Here is a 25,012-nt window from a genome sequence, read left to right on the forward strand (position 1 = left end):
GAAAGGGGTGTCTGCAGAGAAAGGAGTGTCTGCAGAGAAAGGAGTGTCTGCAGGGAAAGGGGTGTCTGCAGAGAAAGGAGTGTCTGCTGGGAAAGGGGTGTCTGCAGGGAAAGGGGTGTCTGCAGGGAAAGGGGTGTCTGCAGGGAAAGGGGTGTCTGCAGAGAAAGGGGTGTCTGCAGGGAAAGGAGTGTCTGCCGGGAAAGGGGCGTCTGCCGAGAAAGGAGTGTCTGCCGAGAAAGGAGTGTCTGCAGAGAAAGGAGTGTCTGCAGAGAAAGGAGTGTCTGCAGGGAAAGGAGTGTCTGCAGGGAATGGGGTGTTATTTCCATGTCTCCCGTTCTTCATTTTGCATACTCTCTACGCTGCAGTACTTGTCGGCTCTGCGGCGGAGCCGGCTCTTCTCTATTTGTCTTACTAAGTCTGTCTGTTATCATAGCAGACTTCATCACAGCGACGTCACCCTCATCATCCAGAACCTGCGCTGTGCGCCCCGGGGCCACATTGGACTGTGGAGGCTTCAGGGGCCCTGGTATCTGTGTCCGTCTCAGACATGGAATTACCGTGGTGCCGAGGGAGGAAATCCACCCGGGTCAAAAAGTAAAAAGAAAGAAATCACAGCAGAAACCATCCCAATGTTTTCTTGATATTCTGTCTAAATCTCCACATTCACTCCTACGAGAAAGAGAAATGACACGCGGGAAACAAAATGCTGCAGGATAATCAGAGAATTGTCTTATATGATCGATAGGAGGATCCCCGGATCGGACAGATCAGCAGCTCTGACATGGGATTCTCTCAGACATCCTGCAGTGACATCACAAGTGTTTCTCTCAGGTGATCCGCAGTGACATCACAAGTGCTTCTATCTGGTGATCCGCAGTGACATCACAAGTGCTTCTTCTATCACGTGATCCGCAGTGACATCACAAGTGCTTCTATCAGGTGATCCGCAGTGACATCACAAGTGCTTCTATCTGGTGATCCGCAGTGACATCACAAGTGCTTCTATCACGTGATCCGCAGTGACATCACAAGTGCTTCTATCAGGTGATCCGCAGTGACATCACAAGTGCTTCTATCAGGTGATCTGCAGTGACATCACAAGTGTTTCTATCAGGTGATCCGCAGTGACATCACAAGTGCTTCTATCAGGTGATCCGCAGTGACATCACAAGTGTTTCTATCAGGTGATCCGCAGTAACATCACAAGTGCTTCTATCAGGTGATCCGCAGTGACATCACAAGTGTTTCTATCAGGTGATCCGCAGTGACATCACAAGTGCTTCTATCTGGAGATCCGCAGTGACATCACAAGTGCTTCTATCAGGTGATCGGCAGTGACATCACATGTGCTTCTATCAGGTGATCGGCAGTGACATCACAAGTGCTTCTATAAGGTGATCCGCAGTGACATCACAAGTGCTTCTATCAGGTGATCCGCAGTGACATCACAAGTGCTTCTATCTGGTGATCCGCAGTGACATCACAAGTTTTTCTATCAGGTGATCCGCAGTGACATCACAAGTGCTTCTATCTGGTGATCCGCAGTGACATCACAAGTGCTTCTATCAGGTGATCGGCAGTGACATCACAAGTGCTTCTATCAGGTGATCGGCAGTGACATCACAAGTGCTTCTATCAGGTGATCGGCAGTGACATCACAAGTGCTTCTATCAGGTGATCGGCAGTGACATCACAAGTGCTTCTATCACGTGATCGGCAGTGACATCACAAGTGCTTCTATAAGGTGATCCGCAGTGACATCACAAGTGCTTCTATCAGGTGATCCGCAGTGACATCACAAGTGCTTCTATCTGGTGATCCGCAGTGACATCACAAGTGCTTCTATCAGGTGATCCGCAGTGACATCACAAGTGCTTCTATCAGGTGATCCGCAGTGACATCACAAGTGCTTCTATCAGGTGATCGGCAGTGACATCACAAGTGTTTCTATCAGGTGATCGGCAGTGACATCACAAGTGCATCTATCTGGTGATCGGCAGTGACATCACAAGTGCATCTATCTGGTGATCGGCAGTGACATCACAAGTGTTTCTATCAGGTGATCCGCAGTGACATCACAAGTGATTCTATCAGGTGATCGGCAGTGACATCACAAGTGCTTCTATCAGGTGATCCGCAGTGACATCACAAGTGCTTCTATCAGGTGATCCGCAGTGACATCACAAGTGTTTCTATCAGGTGATCCGCAGTGACATCACAAGTGCTTCTATCAGGTGATCCGCAGTGACATCACAAGTGCTTCTATAAGGTGATCCGCAGTGACATCACAAGTGTTTCTATCAGGTGATCCGCAGTGACATCACAAGTGCTTCTATCAGGTGATCCGCAGTGACATCACAAGTGCTTCTATCAGGTGATCCGCAGTGACATCACAAGTGCTTCTATCAGGTGATCCGCAGTGACATCACAAGTGCTTCTATCAGGTGATCCGCAGTGACATCACAAGTGTTTCTCTCAGGTGATCGGCAGTGACATCACAAGTGCTTCTATCAGGTGATCGGCAGTGACATCACAAGTGCTTCTATCAGGTGATCCGCAGTGACATCACAAGTGCTTCTATCAGGTGATCCGCAGTGACATCACAAGTGCTTCTATCAGGTGATCCGCAGTGACATCACAAGTGCTTCTATCTGGTGATCCGCAGTGACATCACAAGTGCTTCTATCAGGTGATCCGCAGTGACATCACATGTGCTTCTATCAGGTGATCGGCAGTGACATCACAAGTGCTTCTATAAGGTGATCCGCAGTGACATCACAAGTGTTTCTATCAGGTGATCTGCAGTGACATCACAAGTGCTTCTATCTGGTGATCCGCAGTGACATCACAAGTTTTTCTATCAGGTGATCCGCAGTGACATCACAAGTGCTTCTATCTGGTGATCCACAGTGACATCACAAGTGCTTCTATCAGGTGATCGGCAGTGACATCACAAGTGCTTCTATCAGGTGATCGGCAGTGACATCACAAGTGCTTCTATCAGGTGATCCACAGTGACATCACAAGTGCTTCTATCAGGTGATCGGCAGTGACATCACAAGTGTTTCTCTCAGGTGATCCGCAGTGACATCACAAGTGCTTCTATCAGGTGATCGGCAGTGACATCACAAGTGCTTCTATCAGGTGATCCGCAGTGACATCACAAGTGCTTCTATCAGGTGATCCGCAGTGACATCACAAGTGCTTCTCTCAGGTGATCCGCAGTGACATCACAAGTGCTTCTATCTGGTGATCCGCAGTGACATCACAAGTGCTTCTATCAGGTGATCTGCAGTGACATCACAAGTGCTTCTGTCAACTAATCTGCAGTTATATCACAACGCAAAGATGTCAACCAGGGAGAACCTTTACAGGGCAATTCTCGATCATCAGGTCACTGATAAAATGCAGTGACAGTCAGAGGAGGGTCTGCAGCAGCTTGAGGCAGAGCGTTCATATTTGCCGAGGGGCCACACATAGCCTGGACGGGCTCCCGTTGGCTCACTGCAAACTGCACGACCTGTCCAGAAAAAATCCTTCGTATCCAACGATATTGTGGAATCCACGGTCTACTAGAGCTCACCTGTCGAGGTGGATTCACGAAGCGGCAGGTCAGGGTGGACATAGAGATCCAGGGCATTGGACAGCAGGCTGGAAAGCATGTGGACCAGTAAAGACCAGGACAACAGACCAACAGGCTGGACAACAGACAAGTGAGGCAGGATATGCAGAAGCCACCAGATCTGAAGCAGAACTTAGATATATGTGGTAGAATCCACAAGTTATAGCACAATGTGAACAGATTCTAATACCAGTTCACAATGCTTATAGCAAATGATGGGTTGATCAGCAGATCACAGAAGCAGTAGATTTAAGTTGTAGAATCCTCAGAAGATTGCAACGTAATGTGAACAGGCTAATAACAGTTCATAATGCTTACAGCAAATGATGGGCTAACCAGCAGGTCTAGAAACAGTAGGTGCAAACTATAGTAATCACAGGAGTGTGAGGAGATGATGGCAACAGAAGAAATTGGATGGTGGAAAACTCCAAATGGCAACTGAACATATTACAGTCTCACTAGTCAGACTCAGGTGTGTGTCCTAGTGGGCCTTATAAGGCCTTGGGAGATGATGCCACTAAGGAAAGCCAGGCCAATTGTGAGATCAGATGTGGAGCAAAAAAAGGGCAGCGGCTATAAGGGAATGGAGCGGAGTCTGGTCCAGAATACAAGAAAGTGTGCATTACATTATTTTCTTGCCATCCATGTGTAGAGTGGGGTCTGTCACTCTCTACCTGTCCTCTATGTGTATTGTGAGATCTGTCACGCTTTACCTTCCTTCTAAGTGTAGAGTGGGGTCTGTCACTCTCTACCTGTCCTCTATGTGTATTGTGAGATCTGTCACGCTTTACCTTCCTTCTATGTGTAGAGTGGGGTCTGTCACTCTCTACCTGTCCTCTATGTGTATTGTGAGATCTGTCACGCTTTACCTTCCCTCTATGTGTAGTTCGGGGTCTGTCACTTTCTACCTATCTGTTACGGATCCGGGTGGTGGAACCTCTGTGCTGCGGTGCAAGGAGGGACCAGAGGGGCGTAACTAGGTATCAACTCGGACCGACCAAGGTCGTACGGCGGCTCAATCAACTCCGTGACCAGGGAAGGACTGAGCAGAGGGACCAGGTGCTACTCTGGGAACCGACCTTGTATGAGAGCAAGTGACTCCCACGGGTCAGAAGGCAGGGACTGACCGGTACAGCAGATGAGCACGGCAGGCAGGCTAACGGGAGATCCGGGCAGACGGACTGGCAGGCACGGCAGGTAAGAAGCAGGAGCCTTCAGGTAGGCTGGCTGGTAGCCACAACAGGTAACAGGCAGGTGCTTCTAGGTAAGCGAGCTGGCAGGCACGGCAGGTAACAGCTAGGAGCCTCCAGGTAGGCTGGCTGGTAGGCACAGCAGGTAACAGGCAGGTGCTTGTAGGAAAGCGAGCTGGCAGGCACAGCAGGTAACAGGCAGGTGCTTCTAGGAAAGCGAGCTGGCAGGCACGGCAGGTAACAGGCAGGAGCCTCCAGGTAGGCTGGCTGGTAGGCACGGCAGGTAACAGGAAGGAGCCTCCAGGTAGGCTGGCTGGCAGGCACGGCAGGTAACAGGTGTAGCGTCGGCGTCCCTGCCTCCTGCTAGGCAGGGAAGCTGTTCCCCTCACCTCTCTGCTCCGTGCCCGGCGGCTTCCTCCCGCTGTGCTTGCAGCGCGCGCTCTCCCCCGGTCACTGTGCTTAGGGCGCGCGCGCTCCCCCTCTCTTAAACGGGCCGCGCGCGCCGCCCTAAGGAGTCCCCGGCCAATGGCCGGAGGATCCCTCCATATATAAGGCACCTCCTCCAAAATGGAGGTGCCCGAGCAATGTTGTTGCACTGTTCACTACTCTGCTTCAGCCCTCAGGTCCCGTTTCCAGTTACCTGCCAATTACCTGCCAGTTTCCTTCCAGTTTGCTGTCTGTTTCCTGCCTGTTATCCGCTTACCTGCTTGCTAGCCTGAGGTCCGACGGTCTGCCTTCCGACACCAGTCAGTCTGTCTATGAACCAGCTTGCCCGCTCACCTGGGAGCGCTCATCTGCTACCTGCCTGTTAGCCTACCTGGAGGCTCTGTCGTCACGTGCTGTGACCACCTGCCAGTCCAGAGACTCTTGCCCGCTCACCTGGGAGCGCTCATCTACTAGCCTACCTGGAGGCTCCGCCGTCACGTGCTGTGACCACCTGCCTGTCCAGAGACTCTCGCCTGCTCACCTGGGAGCACACATCTGCTACTCGCCTGCTAGCCTACCTGGAGGCTCCGTTGTCACGTGCTGTGACCACCTGCCTGTCCAGAAACTCTCGCCTGCTCACCTGGGAGCACACATCTGCTACTCGCCTGCTAGCCTACCTGGAGGCTCAGCCATCACAGGTCGTACCTGCCCTTTACCCAGAGACTGCCCCGGTCACTTGCCGTGCCCACCTGCCCTTTACCCAGAGACTGCCCCGGTCACTTGCCGTGACCACCTGCCCGTTACCCAGAGACTGTCCCGGTCACTTGCCGTGACCACCTGCCCGTTACCCAGAGACTGTCCCGGTCACTTGCCGTGACCTCCTGCCCGTTTACCCAGAGACTGCCCCGGTCACTTGCTGTGACTACCTGCCCATCTTCCCTGGGCGCCACCCGCTTCCTTACAAGGACCGCCCCCTTGTATAGTTGCTCAGAGGTTCCGCCTCCCAGACCCGTTACAGTTTGCTCGGGCTATGGAACCCGGTGGCACCCAAGCTCCCTCGCTCTCGGACCTTTGTCATGAACTGTCCCGACAGAGGTCCCAACAGGAGTCCATCCTGGGTCACCTGCGGAATGTCAATTCTCGCCTGGACACTTTGACTGCTCCGCCAGCAACCACCGCTAGTGTCATGACTCGCAGCCCGGCTGCTCCGCTGTCCAAGAAATACCATGGTATCCTGCTCCGGAACACGGCTTTCTGCACCTCCTCGCTTCGGAGGCGACTCCGCTCAAGCTCGGGGCTTCATAAACCAGTGCACCCTGCACTTTGAACTCCTGTCCCACCAGTTTAATTCCGACCGGGCCAAGGTAGCCTTCATCATGTCCCATCTCACGGGGGAGGCACTGGCTTGGCTAAATCCTCTATGGGAGAGAGGAGATCCCCTGGTGTCCGACCTGCCAGCCTTTCTCACGGCTTTCCGGAAGGTCTTCGACGAACCCGGACGGAAGACCTCATCCGCCTCATCTCTGCTACGCCTCCACCAAGGGAGTCTCACCGTGGGCCAATATGCCATACGGTTCCGTACCCTTGCTTCGGAGCTGGCCTGGGATAACGACGCCCTGGTGTCCGTCTTCTGGGAGGGTCTGTCCGGCCGTATTAAAGATGAACTCGCCGGTCGGGACATTCCTACCACTCTCGACGACTTAATTACACTTGCCACCCAGATTGACATCCGGTTCCAGGAGCGCGCCAAGGAGGTCACCCGTGAGAGGAGGTTTCCACGTCTAGCCCCTACCTTCCAGAGACCGGTCACTCCCTCTGCTACTCCCCAGGCACACTCACCTGAGCCTATGCAGGTCGACCAGACCAAGATGGTCAAGACCCGTCAAGACTTACGCCGTGCCGAGGGGAGCTGTTTCTACTATGGCAGTAAGGAGCACCGGATCCGTTCCTGCCCAGAGAAGTCGGGAAACGCCTGTGTCTAGGATCGCTCAGAGAGGTCGCCCTAGACAAAAGTAAACCCTCTCCATCCCTGATGCTGTCTGTCTCTATCTTCTGCGGAGAGAACCGATATTTTGAACTGGCTCAACTTGACTCAGGAGCTGCTGGAAATCTCATCTCTCAATCCCTGGTAGAAAAATACCGCATTCCCACCAAACCTCTGGCCGTACCTTTATCTGTAGCCGCCGTGGATGGGGGCCTCTTACCACATCCCATCCAACTCATCACCGAATCTCTGACTCTACAGGTGGGAATGCTGCATTCTGAGAGCATCTCCTTTCATGTTCTGCCTGGACTCTCTCACGCACTATTGCTTGGCCTGCCTTGGCTCCAGAAACATGCACCCGTGCTTGACTGGCAGACCGGAGAAGTCCTTCGCTGGGGACAGGACTGCCATAAGAGTTGTCTAGTTCCCGTTCGTCCTGCCCGTCCTTCTCCTACCCCAGCCAATCTGCCCGGTCTTCCGGTTCCCTATTGGTCTTATGCGGATGTCTTCAATAAAAAAGAGGCAGAGACTTTACCTCCTCATAGACCATACGACTGCCCAATCGACCTGATGCCCAGCTCTACTCCTCCCCGTGGGCGAATCTACCCTTTGTCTGCTGCAGAGACCCGGTCCATGTCTGAATATATTGAGGAGAACCTGGCCCGGGGATTTATCCGGAAATCTACCTCCCCGGCGGGAGCAGGCTTCTTCTTTGTCAAAAAGAAGGACGGCTCACTCCGTCCATGTATAGACTATAGAGGCCTAAACCAGATTACTGTGAAAAATAAATACCCCCTTCCGCTCATTCCTGAATTATTTGACCGTCTGAGGGGGGCTAGAATCTTCACCAAACTGGATCTCCGTGGGGCGTATAACCTGGTCCGTATCCGTCAGGGGGATGAGTGGAAGACGGCATTCAACACCCGGGACGGCCACTATGAGTACCTTGTGATGCCCTTCGGTCTCTGTAACGCTCCTGCCGTCTTTCAAGAGTTGGTCAATGACATCTTCCGTGATCTTCTCTACTCCTGCGTGGTGGTGTACCTGGACGACATCTTGGTCTTCTCGCCGGATCTTCCTACTCACCGGAGGGACGTTCGTCAGGTCCTGCTCAGGCTCAGGCAGAACCACCTCTACGCTAAATATGAGAAGTGCATCTTTGAGCAGACCTCTCTTCCATTTCTGGGCTACATAATCTCTCAGACAGGTCTACAAATGGATCCTGAGAAACTGTCTGCCATCCAGAAGTGGCCCCGACCAGAGGGGTTGAAGGCTATTCAGCGGTTCCTGGGCTTCGCCAACTATTACCGCCTGTTCATACCGCACTTCTCTTCCCGGACCGCCCCTATCTATGCGGTCACCCGTAAAGGTACGAACCCCAGAGAATGGCCGCCCGAAGCAGAGGAGGCCTTTCTTTCCTTAAAACAGGCCTTCTCCTCCGCCTCGGTGCTGCATCGTCCGGACGGCAACAAACAATTCTTCCTAGAAGTTGACGCCTCCTCCTCCGGAGCTGGGGCGGTACTTACCCAAAAGTCATCTTCCGGAAGAAAGGTAACCTGCGTTTTTTTCTCCAAACTTTTCTCCTCTTCTGAGCGCAACTATTCTATAGGAGACCGTGAATTGTTGGCCATTAAGATGGCACTGGAGGAGTGGCGTTACCTGCTCGAGGGGGCTCTTCACCCGGTAATAATTTACACTGACCACAAGAACTTGGCATATCTCCAGAGCGCCCAGAGACTTAACCCGCGCCAAGCCCGGTGGTCCTTGTTTTTTGCCCGCTTTGATTTCATTCTTCATTTTCGCCCGGCTGACAAAAACATCAAAGCTGACGCCCTGTCCCGATCCTTTCTGGTGTCTGATCTTGAGGAGGAGCCTAAACACATCATCGATCCCGCCAGAGTAATGCAGGTAGCCCCCGTGAGTCTAAATCGTCTCCCTCCCGGTAAGACGTTCGTAACGGTGTCCGATCGGGAGAAGATTCTACACTGGGGTCACTCGTCTAAGCTAGCTGGGCACGCCGGTCAGAAAAAGACCCTCCAGCTTATTACCCGGCACTACTGGTGGCCTACCCTGCACAAGGACGTAATAGACTTTGTTTCTGCCTGTGTGTCCTGCGCCCGCAACAAAGTTCCGAGACACCTGCCTGCCGGCCGCCTTCTCCCTCTGCCAGTACCTGCTGCCCCGTGGCAGCATATAGCTATGGACTTCATAACAGATCTCCCCGTCTCTGCCGGTTGTACGGTCATTTGGGTGGTCGCTGACCGCTTTTGCAAAATGGCTCATTTCATTCCCCTGCCAGGCCTCCCGTCTGCACCCGAGCTAGCTAAAGACTTTATCCGCCACATATTCCGTCTCCATGGTCTGCCTCTCCACATCGTGTCGGATCGTGGGGTTCAGTTCACCTCACGCTTCTGGAGAGCCACATGTAAACTGCTCGACGTCACCCTGGACTTCTCCTCCGCTTACCACCCACAGTCCAATGGTCAAGTGGAGCGGATCAATCAGAATCTGACCAGTTACCTCCGGCACTTCGTTAATGCCCACCATTCAGACTGGGTGGATCTCCTACCATGGGCCGAGTTCTCTTACAACAATCACGAGAGCGAATCTTCCTCTAAATCCCCGTTTTTTGTAGTCTTCGGTCAGCATCCTCGGATCCCTTTTCCTGTCTCCACCTCTGTGGACAACCCGGCTGCGGAATCTCTCGTTAGCAAATTTTCCTCCATTTGGGAGAGTACCCGATCCGCACTCCTTCAGTCGTCCGAGCGGATGAAGAGACACGCCGACAAAAAACGCCTGGATTCCCCACAATTTCGTCCCGGAGATAAAGTCTGGCTCTCATCCAAATATGTCCGGCTCAAGATTCCTTCCTATAAGTTAGGGCCTCGGTTCATCGGCCCACTGGAGGTTATCAAACAGATCAACCCGGTGGCCTATAAATTGAAACTTCTGGCCAACTTACGGATCCCTAACTCCTTCCATGTATCTCTCCTCAAACCCGTGGTACTTAACTCCTTTTCCAAGTCTACAGGTACGCCCCCTGCTCCGGTTTCTGCTGAAGACGAGTTTGAGGTAGAGAACATTCTGGCCACCAAAAGGGTAAGAGGAAAGACCTTTTTTCTAGTGGATTGGAAGGGGTTTGGTCCTGAGGAGAGAAAGTGGGAGCCCCGGGAGAACATCCATGCCCCTCTCATCCTTGGTAAATTTCTGTCTGGCCTAAAAAAGGGGGGGCCTAAAGGGGGGGGTACTGTAGCGTCGGCGTCCCTGCCTCCTGCTAGGCAGGGACGCTGTTCCCCTCACCTCTCTGCTCCGTGCCCGGCGGCTTCCTCCCGCTCTGCTTGCAGCGCGCGCTCTCCCCCGGTCACTGTGCTTAGGGCGCGCGCGCGCTCCCCCTCTCTTAAAGGGGCTGCGCGCGCCGCCCTAAGGAGTCCCCGGCCAATGGCCGGAGGATCCCTCGATATATAAGGCACCTCCTCCAAAATGGAGGTGCCCGAGCAATGTTGTTGCACTGTTCACTACTCTGCTTCAGCCCTCAGGTCCCGTTTCCAGTTACCTGCCAGTTTGCTGTCTGTTTCCTGCCTGTTATCCGCTTACCTGCTTGCTAGCCTGAGGTCCGACGGTCTGCCTTCCGACACCAGTCAGTCTGTCTATGGACCAGCTTGCCCGCTCACCTGGGAGCGCTCATCTGCTACCTGCATGTTAGCCTACCTGGAGGCTCCGTCGTCACGTGCTGTGACCACCTGCCAGTCCAGAGACTCTTGCCCGCTCACCTGGGAGCGCTCATCTACTAGCCTACCTGGAGGCTCCGCCGTCACGTGCTGTGACCACCTGCCTGTCCAGAGACTCTCGCCTGCTCACCTGGGAGCACACATCTGCTACTCGCCTGCTAGCCTACTTGGAGGCTCCGCCGTCACGTGCTGTGACCACCTGCCTGTCCAGAGACTCTCGCCTGCTCACCTGGGAGCACACATCTGCTACTCGCCTGCTAGCCTACCTGGAGGCTCAGCCGTCACAGGTCGTACCTGCCCTTTACCCAGAGACTGCCCCGGTCACTTGCCGTGACCACCGGCCCGTTACCCAGAGACTGTCCCGGTCACTTGCCGTGACCACCTGCCCGTTTTCCAGAGACTGTCCCGGTCACTTGCCGTGACCACCTGCCCGTTACCCAGAGACTGCCCCGGTCACTTGCTGTGACTACCTGCCCATCTTCCCTGGGCGCCACCCGCTTCCTTACAAGGACCGCCCCCTTGTATAGTTGCTCAGAGGTTCCGCCTCCCAGACCCGTTACAACAGGCAGGAGCTTCCAGGTAGGCTGGCTGGTAGGCAAGGCACGTAACAGGCAGGTGCTTCCAGGTAAGTGGGCTGGCAGGCACGGCAGGTAATGGGCAGGTGCTTCCAGGTAAGCAGGCGGACAGAGCCCATAGACAGACTGGCGGACTGGAGAGTAGACAAGCAGGCGGGCTGGACTTGTAGTCAGGTTGGCGGGCTGGACTTGTAGTCAGGTTGGCGGGCTGGACTTGTAGTCAGGTTGGCGGGCTGGACTTGTAGTCAGGTTGGCGGGCTGGACTTGTAGTCAGGTTGGCGGGCTGGACTTGTAGTCAGGTTGGCGGGCTGGATGTGTAGTCAGGTTGGCGGGCTGGACGTGTAGTCAGGTTGGCGGGCTGCACTTGTAGTCAGGTTGGCGGGCTGCACTTGTAGTCAGGTTGGCGGGCTGGACTTGTAGTCAGGTTGGCGGGCTGGACTTGCAGTCAGGCTAGCAGCGGGACCTGAGGGCTGAAGCAGAGTATAACACACAAAGCTACAACCTTCCATGGGCACCTCCATTTTGGAGGAGGTGCCCTTTATATGAGAGGTCCTCCGGCCATTGGCCGGGGACTCCTTAGGACGGCGCGCGCGGACCCTTTAAGAGGGAGGGAGCGCGCGCCCTAAGCACAGTGCCCGGGAAGCTGCGCGTGCAGGCAGCAACAGAGGCAGGAGCGCTGGAGGACGCCAGGCACAGAGCCCGGCGGTAAGTGGGACGGCATCTCTGCCTGTCAGGGGACAGAGACGCCGATACTACACTATCCTCCATGTGCAGTGCAGTCTGTCACTCTCTACCTGTCCTCCATGTGTAGTGTGGGGTCTGTCACTCTCTACCTGTCCTCCATGTGCAGTGCAGTCTGTCACTCTCTACCTGTCCTCCATGTGTAGTGCGGGGTCTGTCACTCTCTACCTGTCCTCCATGTGTAGTGTGGGGTCTGTCACTCTCTACCTGTCCTCCATGTGTAGTGTGGGGTCTGTCACTCTCTACCTGTCCTCCATGTGTAGTGCGGGGTCTGTCACTCTCTACCTGTCCTCCATGTGCCGTGCAGTCTGTCACTCTCTACCTGTCCTCCATGTGTAGTGTGGGGTCTGTCACTCTCTATCTGTCCTCCATGTGTAGTGTGGGGTCTGTCACTCTCTACCTGTCCTCCATGTGTAGTGTGGGGTCCGTCACTCTCTACCTGTCCTCCATGTGTAGTGTGGGGTCTGTCACTCTCTACCTGTCCTCCATGTGTAGTGTGGGGTCTGTCACTCTCTACCTGTCCTCCATGTGTAGTGTGGGGTCTGTCACTCTCTACCTGTCCTCCATGTGTAGTGTGGGGTCTGTCACTCTCTACCTGTCCTACATGTGTAGTGTGGGGTCTGTCACTCTCTACCTGTCCTACATGTGTAGTGTGGGGTCTGTCACTCTCTACCTGTCCTCCATGTGTAGTGTGGGGTCTGTCACTCTCTACCTGTCCTCTATGTGTAGTGAGGGGTCTGTCACTCTCTACCTGTCCTCCATGTGTAGTGCGGGGTCTGTCACTCTCTCCGTCCTCCATGTGTAGTGCGGGGTCTGTCACTCTCTCCCTGTCCTCCATGTGTAGTGCGGGGTCTGTCACTCTCTACTTGTCCTTTATGTGTACTGTGGGATCTGTCACTTTCTACCTATCCTCCATGTGTAGTGCAGAGTCTGTCACTCTCTACCTGTCCTCTATGTGTAGTGTGGGGTCTGTCACTCTCTACCTGTCCTCCATGTGTAGTGTGGGGTCTGTCACTCTCTCCCTGTCCTCTATGTGTAGTGCGGGGTCTGTCACTCTCTCCCTGTCCTCCATGTATAGTATGGGGTCTGCCACTCTCTACCTGTCCTCTATGTGTAGTGCGGGGTCTGTCACTCTCTACCTGTCCTCCATGTGTAGTGTGGGGTCTGCCACTCTCTACCTGTCCTCTATGTGTAGTGCGGGGTCTGTCACTCTCTACCTGTCCTCCATGTGTAGTGTGGGGTCTGTCACTCTCTACCTGTCCTCCATGTGTAGTGTGGGGTCTGTCACTCTCTACCTGTCCTCCATGTGTAGTGTGGGGTCTGTCACTCTCTACCTGTCCTCCATGTGTAGTGCGGGGTCTGTCACTCTCTACCTGTCCTCCATGTGTAGTGTGGGGTGGTCTGTCACTCTCTACCTGTCCTCCATGTGTAGTGTGGGGTCTGCCACTCTCTACCTGTCCTCCATGTGTAGTGTGGGGTCTGTCACTCTCTACCTGTCCTCTATGTGTAGTGCGGGGTCTGTCACTCTCTACCTGTCCTCCATGTGTAGTGCGGGGTCTGCCACTCTCTACCTGTCCTCTATGTGTAGTGCGGGGTCTGTCACTCTCTACCTGTCCTCCATGTGTAGTGTGGGGTCTGTCACTCTCTACCTGTCCTCCATGTGTAGTGCGGGGTCTGTCACTCTCTACCTGTCCTCCATGTGTAGTGTGGGGTCTGTCACTCTCTACCTGTCCTCCATGTGTAGTGTGGGGTCTGTCACTCTCTACCTGTCCTCCATGTGTAGTGTGGGGTCTGTCACTCTCTACCTGTCCTCCATGTGTAGTGTGGGGTCTGCCACTCTCTACCTGTCCTCCATGTGTAGTGTGGGGTCTGTCACTCTCTACCTGTCCTCCATGTGTAGTGCGGGGTCTGCCACTCTCTACCTGTCCTCCATGTGTAGTGTGGGGTCTGTCACTCTCTACCTGTCCTCTATGTGCAGTGCAGTCTGTCACTCTCTACCTGTCCTCCATGTGTAGTGCGGGGTCTGTCACTCTCTACCTGTCCTCCATGTGTATTGCAGGGTCTGTCACTCTCTACCTGTCCTCCATGTGTAGTGCGGGGTCTGTCACTCTCTACCTGTCCTCCATGTGTAGTGCAGGGTCTGTCACTCTCTACCTGTCCTCCATGTGTAGTGCGGGGTCTGCCACTCTCTACCTGTCCTCTATGTGTAGTGCGGGGTCTGCCACTCTCTACCTGTCCTCTATGTGTAGTGCGGGGTCTGTCACTCTCTACCTGTCCTCTATGTGTAGTGTGGGGTCTGTCACTCTCTACCTGTCCTCTATGTGTAGTGCGGGGTCTGCCACTCTCTACCTGTCCTCTATGTGTAGTGCGGGGTCTGCCACTCTCTACCTGTCCTCTATGTGTAGTGCGGGGTCTGCTACTCTCTACCTGTCCTCTATGTGTAGTGTGGGGTCTGTCACTCTCTACCTGTCCTCTATGTGTAGTGTGGGGTCTGTCACTCTCTACCTGTCCTCTATGTGTAGTGTGGGGTCTGTCACTCTCTACCTGTCCTCTATGTGTAGTGCGGGGTCTGCCACTCTCTACCTATTCTCTATGTGTAGTGCGGGGTCTGCCACTCTCTACCTGTCCTCTATGTGTAGTGCGGGGTCTGCCACTCTCTACCTGTCCTCTATGTGTAGTGTGGGGTCTGTCACTCTCTACCTGTCCTCTATGTGTAGTGGGGGGTCTGTCACTCTCTACCTGTCCTCCATGTGTAGTGCGGGGTCTGCCACTCTCTACCTGTCCTCTATGTGTAGTGCGGGGTCTGCCACTCTCTACCTGTCCTCTATGTGTAGTGTGGGGTCTGTCACTCTCTACCTGTCCTCTATGTGTAGTGTGGGGTGTGTCACTCTCTACCTGTCCTCTATGTGTAGTGCAGGGTCTGTCACTCTCTACCTGTCCTCTATGTGTAGTGTGGGGTCTGTCACTCTCTACCTGTCCTCTATGTGTAGTGCGGGGTCTGCCACTCTCTACCTGTCCTCTATGTGTAGTGCGGGGTCTGCCACTCTCTACCTGTCCTCTATGTGTAGTGCGGGGTCTGCCACTCTCTACCTGTCCTCTATGTGTAGTGTGGGGTCTGTCACTCTCTACCTGTCCTCTATGTGTAGTGTGGGGTCTGTCACTCTCTACCTGTCCTCTATGTGTAGTGTGGGGTCTGTCACTCTCTACCTGTCCTCTATGTGTAGTGCGGGGTCTGCCACTCTCTACCTGTCCTCTATGTGTAGTGCGGGGTCTGCCACTCTCTACCTGTCCTCTATGTGTAGTGTGGGGTCTGTCACTCTCTACCTGTCCTCCATGTGTAGTGCGGGGTCTGTCACTCTCTACCTGTCCTCCATGTGTAGTGCGGGGTCTGTCACTCTCTACCTGTCCTCTATGTGTAGTGCGGGGTCTGCCACTCTCTACCAGTCCTCTATGTGTAGTGCGGGGTCTGCCACTCTCTACCTGTCCTCTATGTGTAGTGCGGGGTCTGTCACTCTCTACCTGTCCTCCATGTGTAGTGCGGGGTCTGTCACTCTCTACCTGTCCTCTATGTGTAGTGCGGGGTCTGCCACTCTCTACCTGTCCTCCATGTATATTTTGGGGTCTGTCACTCTCTACCTGTCCTCCATGTCTAGTATGGGGTCTGTCACTCTCTACCTGTCCTCTATGTGTAGTGTGGGGTCTGTCACTCTCTACCTGTCCTCCATGTATATTTTGGGGTCTGTCACTCTCTACCTGTCCTCCATGTCTAGTATGGGGTCTGTCACTCTCTACCTGTCCTCCATGTATATTTTGGGGTCTGTCACTACACCTTCTTTTTTAGGGTTAGGGGGTTACAGTGGTCACACAGTCCTCATCCTTGGTGATCACAAGCAGCCTGCTCCTAATCTACCTGGGGACGCCAACAAAATATCCTGATGCACTTTGTGCAAAGTTGAATAAGCCCCAAACTTTCCGATGGGCAGCAAATCTGATCATGGCTGAAGGGTTAAGTGCACGCAGAATACTTTCTTGCCAACCCATGGGGAAACGAGGGGTCGCTATGGGGAAACGAGGGGGCGCTATGGGGAAAATAGGGGGCGCTATGGGGTAACGTGGGGGTGTTATAGGGTAGAGTGGGCTCGTTATGGGTTAATGAGGTGTAACGTGGGGTCGCTATGGGTTAATGAGGGGGTCGCTATCAGTAACGGGTCGCCCTGGGTAACGTGGGTTGGTTATGGGTAACGAGCGGTCGCTCTGTGTTATAGTCCGTTATTTCCTGCACGCTGCTCCGTGACAGCAGTGACTCCCATCATCTCCCGCTCACCATAGTTATCTGAGGACACAATCCTCCCGCTAGGTGGCTGCTCTTGATGCCGTTGCCGAGGCAACCATCCCATAATCCTTCGCTCCTTCGTCCCCGTCCCGACTCCTCATCATTCATCCTCCCATTACCCAGCATTCTACGTTGTCTCCCGCCCGGCTCCCCCCCCCCCCGGTAACGGATGGGTGTGGTCCACTCCTTCATGTACCAGTAGATCATCCAATCACAGGGCGGAGTTTTCTTGCCTGTTCCATGACGTCACGAGCGTTCGTCCATTCAGCGCAGAGCTGGGCGTGGCCGCCGGCTGAGGGAGTGTTCGGTCGGCGCGGCCTGAAGGCTGGGGCGTCAGTTGAGGCGAGGCAAGAAGAGGGAGAACTGCTGCCGGCGCCGCGCTGAGGTAACGTGGTCTGCGGGGAGCGGGGGGCAGAGGGGGTCGGGGCGGGTGTGCTGCCCCTCAGAGTGGGCGCAGGTCACGTGTGCTGCCACAGAACGTGCAGCTGCTGTGCCGTGCCCGGCCTGGGTGCTCTGCCCCCGGCTGTGGTCACCCCCTTAAAGGGCAGGTCCATTCCCCACACAGCTCCCAGGTATTAACCCTTTCTTCTACTTATAGAATGTGTCTTCTGCTGGGGAAGCTGGCTGACAACCCCAATGTCTACCCTGATGGTAGAGGAGGCAGGTTGTCAGATCACTCACCCCATGGGCTATAGAATGGCCCTCTTACTATAGAGCGCCCCTTTAATAAGTTGTTAGGCTGGTTTGGGGTCGGTTGTCAGGGACCTGAGGTCACCGGTGTCCGTTACCGTGTGACCTCTCCAGCTCTGTGGGTCACAACTTTGTGCCCCCGGGCACTCATCCTTCCTGTCAATCATTTCCTAGGCCCCTCCCGCTTCTGTAGGACTTGCTCTCCTGGGCCCCCCCTGTCTCCCTCCTACCGTCCCCTCTCCTGTCCCCCCCCCCCCCCCCCCCAGTGTCCCTCCTACCGTCCCCTCTCCTGTCCCCCCCCCCCCCAGTGTCCCTCCTACCGTCCCCTCTCCTGTCCCCCACCCCCCAGTGTCCCTCCCACCGTCCCGTCTCCTGTCCCCCCCCCCCCCCAGTGTCCCTCCTACCGTCCCCTCTCCTGTCCCCCCCCCCCCAGTGTCCCTCCTACGTCCCCTCTCCTGTCCCCCCCCCCCCAGTGTCCCTCCTACGTCCCCTCTCCTGTCCCCCCCCCAGTGTCCCTCCTACCGTCCCCTCTCCTGTCCCTCCTACCGTCCCCTCTCCTGTCCCCCCCCAGTGTCCCTCCTACCGTCCCCTCTCCTGCCCCCCCCCCAGTGTCCCTCCTACCGTCCCCTCTCCTGCCCCCCCCCCCCAGTGTCCCTCCTACCGTCCCCTCTCCTGCCCCCCCCCCAGTGTCCCTCCTGCCGTCCCCTCTCCTGTCCCTCCTGCCGTCCCCTCTCCTGTCCCTCCTGCCGTCCCCTCTCCTGTCCCTCCTGCCGTCCCCTCTCCTGTCCCTCCTGCCGTCCCCTCTCCTGTCCCTCCTGCCGTCCCCTCTCCTGTCCCTCCTGCCGTCCCCTCTCCTGTCCCTCCTGCCGTCCCCTCTCCTGTCCCTCCTGCCGTCCCCTCAACTGTCCCTCCTGCCGTCCCCTCTCCTGTCCCTCCTGCCGTCCCCTCTCCTGTCCCTCCTGCCGTCCCCTCTCCTGTCCCTCCTGCCGTCCCCTCTCCTGTCCCTCCTGCCGTCCCCTCTCCTGTCCCTCCTGCCGTCCCCTCTCCTGTCCCTCCTGCCGTCCCCTCTCCTGCCCCGTCCCCGTCCCCTCTCCTGTCCCCCCCGTCCCCTCTCCTGTCCCCCCCCCCCCATTGTCCCTCCTACCGTCCCCTCTCCTGACCCCTGTCACCCCCCCATTCTCCCTCCTACCGTCCCCTCTCCTGATCCCCCCTGTCCCCTCTCCTGTCCCCCCCCCAGTGTCCCTCCTACCGTCCCTCCTACCGTCCCCTCTCCTGTCCCTCCTACCGTCCCCTCTCCTGTCCCCCCCATTCTCCCTCCTACCGTCCCCTCTCCTGATCCCTGTCACCCCCCCATTCTCCCTCCTACTGTCCCCTCTCCTGATCCCCCCTGTCCCCTCTCCTGATCCCCCCTGTCCCCTCTCCTGATCCCCCCTGTCCCCTCTCCTGATCCCCCCTGTCCCCTCTCCTGATCCCCCCTGTCCCCTCTCCTGATCCCCCCTGTCCCCTCTCCTGATCCCCCCTGTCCCCTCTCCTGATCCCCCCTGTCCCCTCTCCTGATCCCCCCTGTCCCCTCTCCTGATCCCCCCTGTCCCCTCTCCTGATCCCCCCCCCCCCCTGTCCCCTCTCCTGATCCCCCCCCCCCCTGTCCCCTCTCCTGATCCCCCCTCTTTCCCCGTCCCCCTCCTCCAGGGTTCTGTGAGTAGTAGTTCCGCATGCTGGGAGTTGTGGTGACAGGACCTTTGTGAGTGAACACTTCTGCATTTATGAGGCTTATATAGTCTTCTGTGCTTTTATAGACCGGCCCGAGGACACGTTATCCGGCCGCCATAACCTCCCCCTATACATGGTGTCGCCGGGGGCAGAAGCTCTGTGTAGTAGATGGTAGATGTAACCACAGACTCCTGGGGGTCTGTACAATTAGGGGTTTGTTTTTAGTTTTTTTATAAACTGTTGCGGGGTGTGTTTGATCTTTATAACTCCTTATTGAGTGAGTGAAGATTAGCTGCAGTACCGGGCATTGCCTGAAGACAGGGGAGGCGCTGTAAGAAAATGGATTTAATTTTCAGGCTGGATGATACATGTGTGATGGCTGCGACCTCCTAGATCCTCCAGGATTGAACGGATCGGTGGTCGAGCAGCAATGGCTGCCCCCCTCTCATCTCTATCAGACCCATAGATCCTGAGTGGAGGAGGCAGCGGTCAGGCCTCCCGTCACTCCGGGGAAGGTTGTAGCGTTGCACTCGCCTTTCTTCAGTGCTTGGACGGCGCGATCAGCTGTGATGACCCGCAGTGCAGCCTTCATCCGTCGCTCAGGTTCCTGTCCTTAGAGTCCGGAGTACCCCCTTAAAGGGATTGTCCAGGGTAGAAAGCAATGTATAGCAATCCGGTTCTCACCGCCCTTGTCCGGCATTCAGTTCATTCTTAGTTTCTGCACCCGTCTTTTACGATACCCCATGACATTACAACGGGCGTCTTACCTGCTGGGCCTAGTGGAGGACCAGGCTAGTGCCGGACCCGGGCAGCGCAAGTGTCACTGCTGAGCTGTACTGGGCCGGGTTCACACATGCGTCTTTGCACCGCAGTCTCCTGACCTGAACTCATCGGCTGCATATACAGGAGACCTGTGGCCGGTCCGTGCGCTGCTCACACATGTAAATCTGATCTTAAAGGACGTGGCTGCTTTCAGAACCAGCGCCACTCTTGACCATGGGTTGCGTGGGGTATTGCAGCTGCCTTCACTTGATCGGGGCAGAGTTGTAATCCAGACATTACTGCGCTGCGATGGGCTGATCCTGGAAGACGAAAAATAAAATAACGCGTCCTCCGTCTGCCACAGACCGGGGTTAGGTGGCTAAAACAGGCTGTTAATCTGTCACTAGAGCGATGTGATTCCGTCGCCTGCCACGTGCTGCGGTGCATTATGGTAGAGCAGTCAGGGCGCCCCCCATAAGAGCCTTGTGTGGCTGCCTGCACCTCGGTGCACCGTGCACGTGTTGGCTATTATCTGAAGGACAACGACTTGTGATGTCACCTCTGTGCAATCACATGATCGTCCTTGACGCACATGTATGATGTCATGTCACCACACGTACTGGCACGTTTGTCCAGTTTATTCCCGGCGATCAGATCTACCCGGTGTATCATCTAAATCTCAATGATTTAGATGAAGGAATTGAGGGTAAACTCATTCAATTTGCTGATGACACAAAGCTCGGAGGGATAGCTAATACTAGAGAAGAGAGAGAGGATTCAAATAAGACCTAAATAAACTGGAGCAGCGGGCAGCAACTAACAGAGAATGGTTTATAACAGGGAGAAATGCAAAGTCCTACATCTGGGCAATAAAAATGAAAAAAGCATCTACAAAATGTCAGGAATAGAGCTAAGCAACAGCACTTGTGAAAAAGACTTAGGTATACTAATAGATCACAGGCTGCACAGGAGTCAACAGTGTGATGCTGCAGCAAAAAAGGCAAATACAATTCTGGGCTGCATTAACAGAAGCATACAGTCTAGATCACGTGAAGTCATTATCGGTCTTTACTCCTCTTTGGTCAGACCTCATCTGGAATACTGCGTCCAGTTTTGGGCGCCACATTTTAAAAAAGACATGAAGAAACTGGAGCAAGTTCAGAGCGACCAGAATGGTGACCGGTCTGCAAACCATGTCCTATGAGGAACGGTTACAGGATTTGGGAATGTTTAGCTTGTAAAAAAGAAGACTGAGAGGAGACTTAATAGCCGTCTACAAATCTCAAGGGCTGTCACATTGTAGAGGGATCATCCTTATTCTCATTTGCACAAGGAAAGACTAGAAGCAATGGGAGGAAACAGAATGGGAGGAGACAGATTAGATATTAGAAAAATCTTTTTGACAGTGAGGAGATCAATGAGAGGAACAGGCGGCCACGAGAGGTGGTGAGTTCTCCTTCAATGGAAACCGAGGCTGGACAGACATCTGTCTGAGATGATCTAGTGAATCCTGCTTTGAGCAGGGGGTTGGACACTAGGACCCAGGAGGTCCCTTCCACCTCTACCATTCTATGATCTATCGATGACAGCCCCTTTAAGGCTGCTTTCACATATTGCAGCTGAAATGTTTTCCCCTCTCTCCTGCGCAGTAGGTTACCGTTGCAGGGTACAGACTTCACCTATGGCGTGGCCGATTGTAATGCCTTCATGATAGTGTGTGAACACAGCCAAAAGCATCGATGCCTTGTAATTCTCGCAGTCAGTGTTTATTCCTTTGTGCATCTGTTCGCGTCCCTAGAAGCTGTGATACCTTGGTGATCCTGTGACAGGCGCCACCTATCCAGGTCTAGCCCGGAGCCCCTGAAGCTGGGGGGGCTCTGACCTGTCTTACTCCCTCCAGTAGGGGAAAGTCCTGTCTGATCTCTGCCGTACCGCTGCTGCAGTCACTACATACCTGTGTTACTGCACATGCTGGAGCTCCAGGTGGCAATGCTGGGAGTTGTAGCTGCTCAGGAGCAGGGCAGCCGCAGGCTGCAGACTATCGCATTAAGTGCAGCTCTGCTGTGGGAATCTGCACAGTGACGTTGTATCTGGCAGGACACCCCAGAGCCATGGCACCAGTATCCGCCCTTTCTCTTGGCACTTCATGAAACCTCACATGGTTTTGTATGTTTGTTCCTCACTTCTGTGTTATCCCCGGGGTGTTAGTTTTTGGGCATTTGGCTTTAATCCTCCCAATTCCCACTGTTCGGCTTTCCCCTCGGGCAGTGCCCGGGCAGGAGCCAAGCGCTCAGACGTTTGTGCTGCTTTGTCATCCTCTCGCCCGCTGCAGATGTGACATTAATTTCATTCTTGCTGACCTCGCCATGTTTTTGTTTCTCGCTCCATCGGCGTACGCCTCATCGAGGGCTCTTCAGCGCCGATCGTATTTGCAATGAAAGTAAAGATCTGCTGTAAATAAAGCGTGTGAACCCTTGTGCCACCAACGTCCTTTCTTGCTGCGCCTGTACGTGTAACAGGAAGCAATGTTGCAAATCGTATTGAAGAAAAACCTACTATTTTGTGTATACAGCTCCCATGCAGACCTTTTGTGTTCCCGTGGCTACAGCCCAACCTGTCTGTCAGTCACGTGGTACTCCTCCAATCCATCACTTGCCGTATCTGAGCAGAGGACACATGGACATATGTATGTATATATCTATCTTTATATCCACATTGAGACTCAGCTTTTTAATTGTACATTATCACCAAAGTGTAATTATCGGGCCTGAGCCCCTCTAGTCACAAGACTGATTGTGAGCCCCCCTGGGAAAGGGTTTGACGCCTGCACATGGGAAGCCGAATCTTTGTATCCTGCAGCTTCCTGCCATCATGTTGTATCTGACCAGGTCCTCCAGGTGTAAGAGCTTATCCACAAGATAGGTGACTACTTATTGATCTGTGAGTGTTCAACCGCAGGGATCCGCTCCACTCACCAGGACGGGTACTTTTGTACTTTTTTTTTTTTTCATCCCCGTTGGAATAGATCAGCGCTGCACATACCTCCGCTCCATTCCTTGTCTATGGGGATGGATCAGCGCTGCGCATACCCCCCGACCTCCGCTCCATTACTTGTCTATGGGAATGGATCAGCGCTGCACATACCCCCCGACCTCCGCTCCATTACTTGTCTATGGGGATGGATCAGCGCTGCACATACCCCCCGACCTCCGCTCCATTACTTGTCTATGGGGATGGATCAGCGCTGCACATACCCCCCGACCTCCGCTCCATTACTTGTCTATGGGGATGGATCAGCGCTGCACATACCCCCCGACCTCCGCTCCATTACTTGTCTATGGGGATGGATCAGCGCTGCGCATACCCCCCGACCTCCGCTCCATTACTTGTCTATGGGAATGGATCAGCGCTGCACATACCACCCGACTTCCGCTCCATTACTTGTCTATGGGAATGGATCAGCGCTGCACATACCCCCCCCCCGACCTCCGCTCCATTACTTGTCTATGGGGATGGATCAGCGCTGCACATACCCCCCCCGACCTCCGCTCCATTACTTGTCTATGGGGATGGATCAGCGCTGCACATACCACCAGACTTCCGCTCCATTACTTGTCTATGGGGATGGATCAGCGCTGCACATACCCCCCGACCTCCACTCCATTACTTGTCTATGGGGATGGATCAGCGCTGCGCATACCCCCCGACCTCCGCTCCATTACTTGTCTATGGGAATGGATCAGCGCTGCACATACCACCCGACTTCCGCTCCATTACTTGTCTATGGGAATGGATCAGCGCTGCACATACCCCCCCCCCCCCGACCTCCGCTCCATTACTTGTCTATGGGGATGGATCAGCGCTGCACATACCACCCGACTTCCGCTCCATTACTTGTCTATGGGAATGGATCAGCGCTGCACATACCCCCCCCCCGACCTCCGCTCCATTACTTGTCTATGGGGATGGATCAGCGCTGCACATACCCCCCCCGACCTCCGCTCCATTACTTGTCTATGGGGATGGATCAGCGCTGCACATACCACCAGACTTCCGCTCCATTACTTGTCTATGGGGATGGATCAGCGCTGCACATACCCCCCGACCTCCACTCCATTACTTGTCTATGGGGATGGATCAGCGCTGCGCATACCCCCCGACCTCCGCTCCATTACTTGTCTATGGGAATGGATCAGCGCTGCACATACCACCCGACTTCCGCTCCATTACTTGTCTATGGGAATGGATCAGCGCTGCACATACCCCCCCCCCCCCCGACCTCCGCTCCATTACTTGTCTATGGGGATGGATCAGCGCTGCACATACCCCCCCCGACCTCCGCTCCATTACTTGTCTATGGGGATGGATCAGCGCTGCACATACCACCAGACTTCCGCTCCATTACTTGTCTATGGGAATGGATCAGCGCTGCACATACCACCCGACTTCCGCTCCATTGCTTGTCTATGGAAATGGATCAGCGCTGCACATACCCCCCCGACCTCCGCTCCATTACTTGTCTATGGGGATGGATCAGCTCTGCACATACCACCCGACTTCCGCTCCATTACTTGTCTATGGGAATGGATCAGCGCTGCACATACCCCCCCGACCTCCGCTCCATTACTTGTCTATGGGGATGGATCAGCGCTGCACATACCCCCCCCGACCTCCGCTCCATTACTTGTCTATGGGGATGGATCAGCGCTGCACATACCCCCCCCGACCTCCGCTCCATTACTTGTCTATGGGGATGGATCAGCGCTGCACATACCCCCCGACCTCCGCTCCATTACTTGTCTATGGGGATGGATCAGCGCTGCACATACCCCCCGACCTCCGCTCCATTACTTGTCTATGGGAATGGATCAGCGCTGCACATACCCCCCGACCTCCGCTCCATTACTTGTCTATGGGGATGGATCAGCGCTGCACATACCCCCCGACCTCCGCTCCATTACTTGTCTATGGGAATGGATCAGCGCTGCGCATACCCCCCGACCTCTGCTCCATTACTTGTCTATGGGGATGGATCAGCACTGCGCATACCCCCCGACTTCCGCTCCATTACTTGTCTATGGGACTGTCTTGGCACTGCATTTGCCTTTCTCCAGCAGTCCCATAGGGAATGAGCGAAGCAGCGGGTGAACATGTGAACTGCTGAGTGCCCCATCCTGGCAGTCAGTGCAGGGCGCAGTGGTCGGACCCCCACTGACAGAAGTTATCACCTATCCTAACTGGAATATCCCTT

The 25,012-nt window shown here is 54.8% G+C and overlaps 1 protein-coding gene across 4 annotated transcripts in view; it reads left to right on the forward strand.

The window, feature by feature from the left end:
• The first annotated feature begins 16,838 nt into the window (after positions 1-16,838).
• The window catches only part of FAR1 (fatty acyl-CoA reductase 1), a 37,704-nt gene continuing 29,530 nt past the window's right edge, over positions 16,839-25,012 (forward strand). For all 4 annotated transcript variants that reach the window (XM_073658990.1, XM_073658991.1, XM_073658992.1 and 1 more), the window contains exon 1: positions 16,839-16,984. The gene's annotated coding sequence lies outside the window, so the exon portion shown is untranslated. The remainder of the gene's footprint in view (positions 16,985-25,012) is intronic.

The sequence above is a fragment of the Phyllobates terribilis genome, unplaced genomic scaffold, assembly GCF_046119375.1.
Source record: "Phyllobates terribilis strain yellow unplaced genomic scaffold, ASM4611937v1 Scaffold_13__5_contigs__length_258822181, whole genome shotgun sequence".
In the NCBI taxonomy this organism is placed as follows: Eukaryota; Metazoa; Chordata; class Amphibia; order Anura; family Dendrobatidae; genus Phyllobates; species Phyllobates terribilis.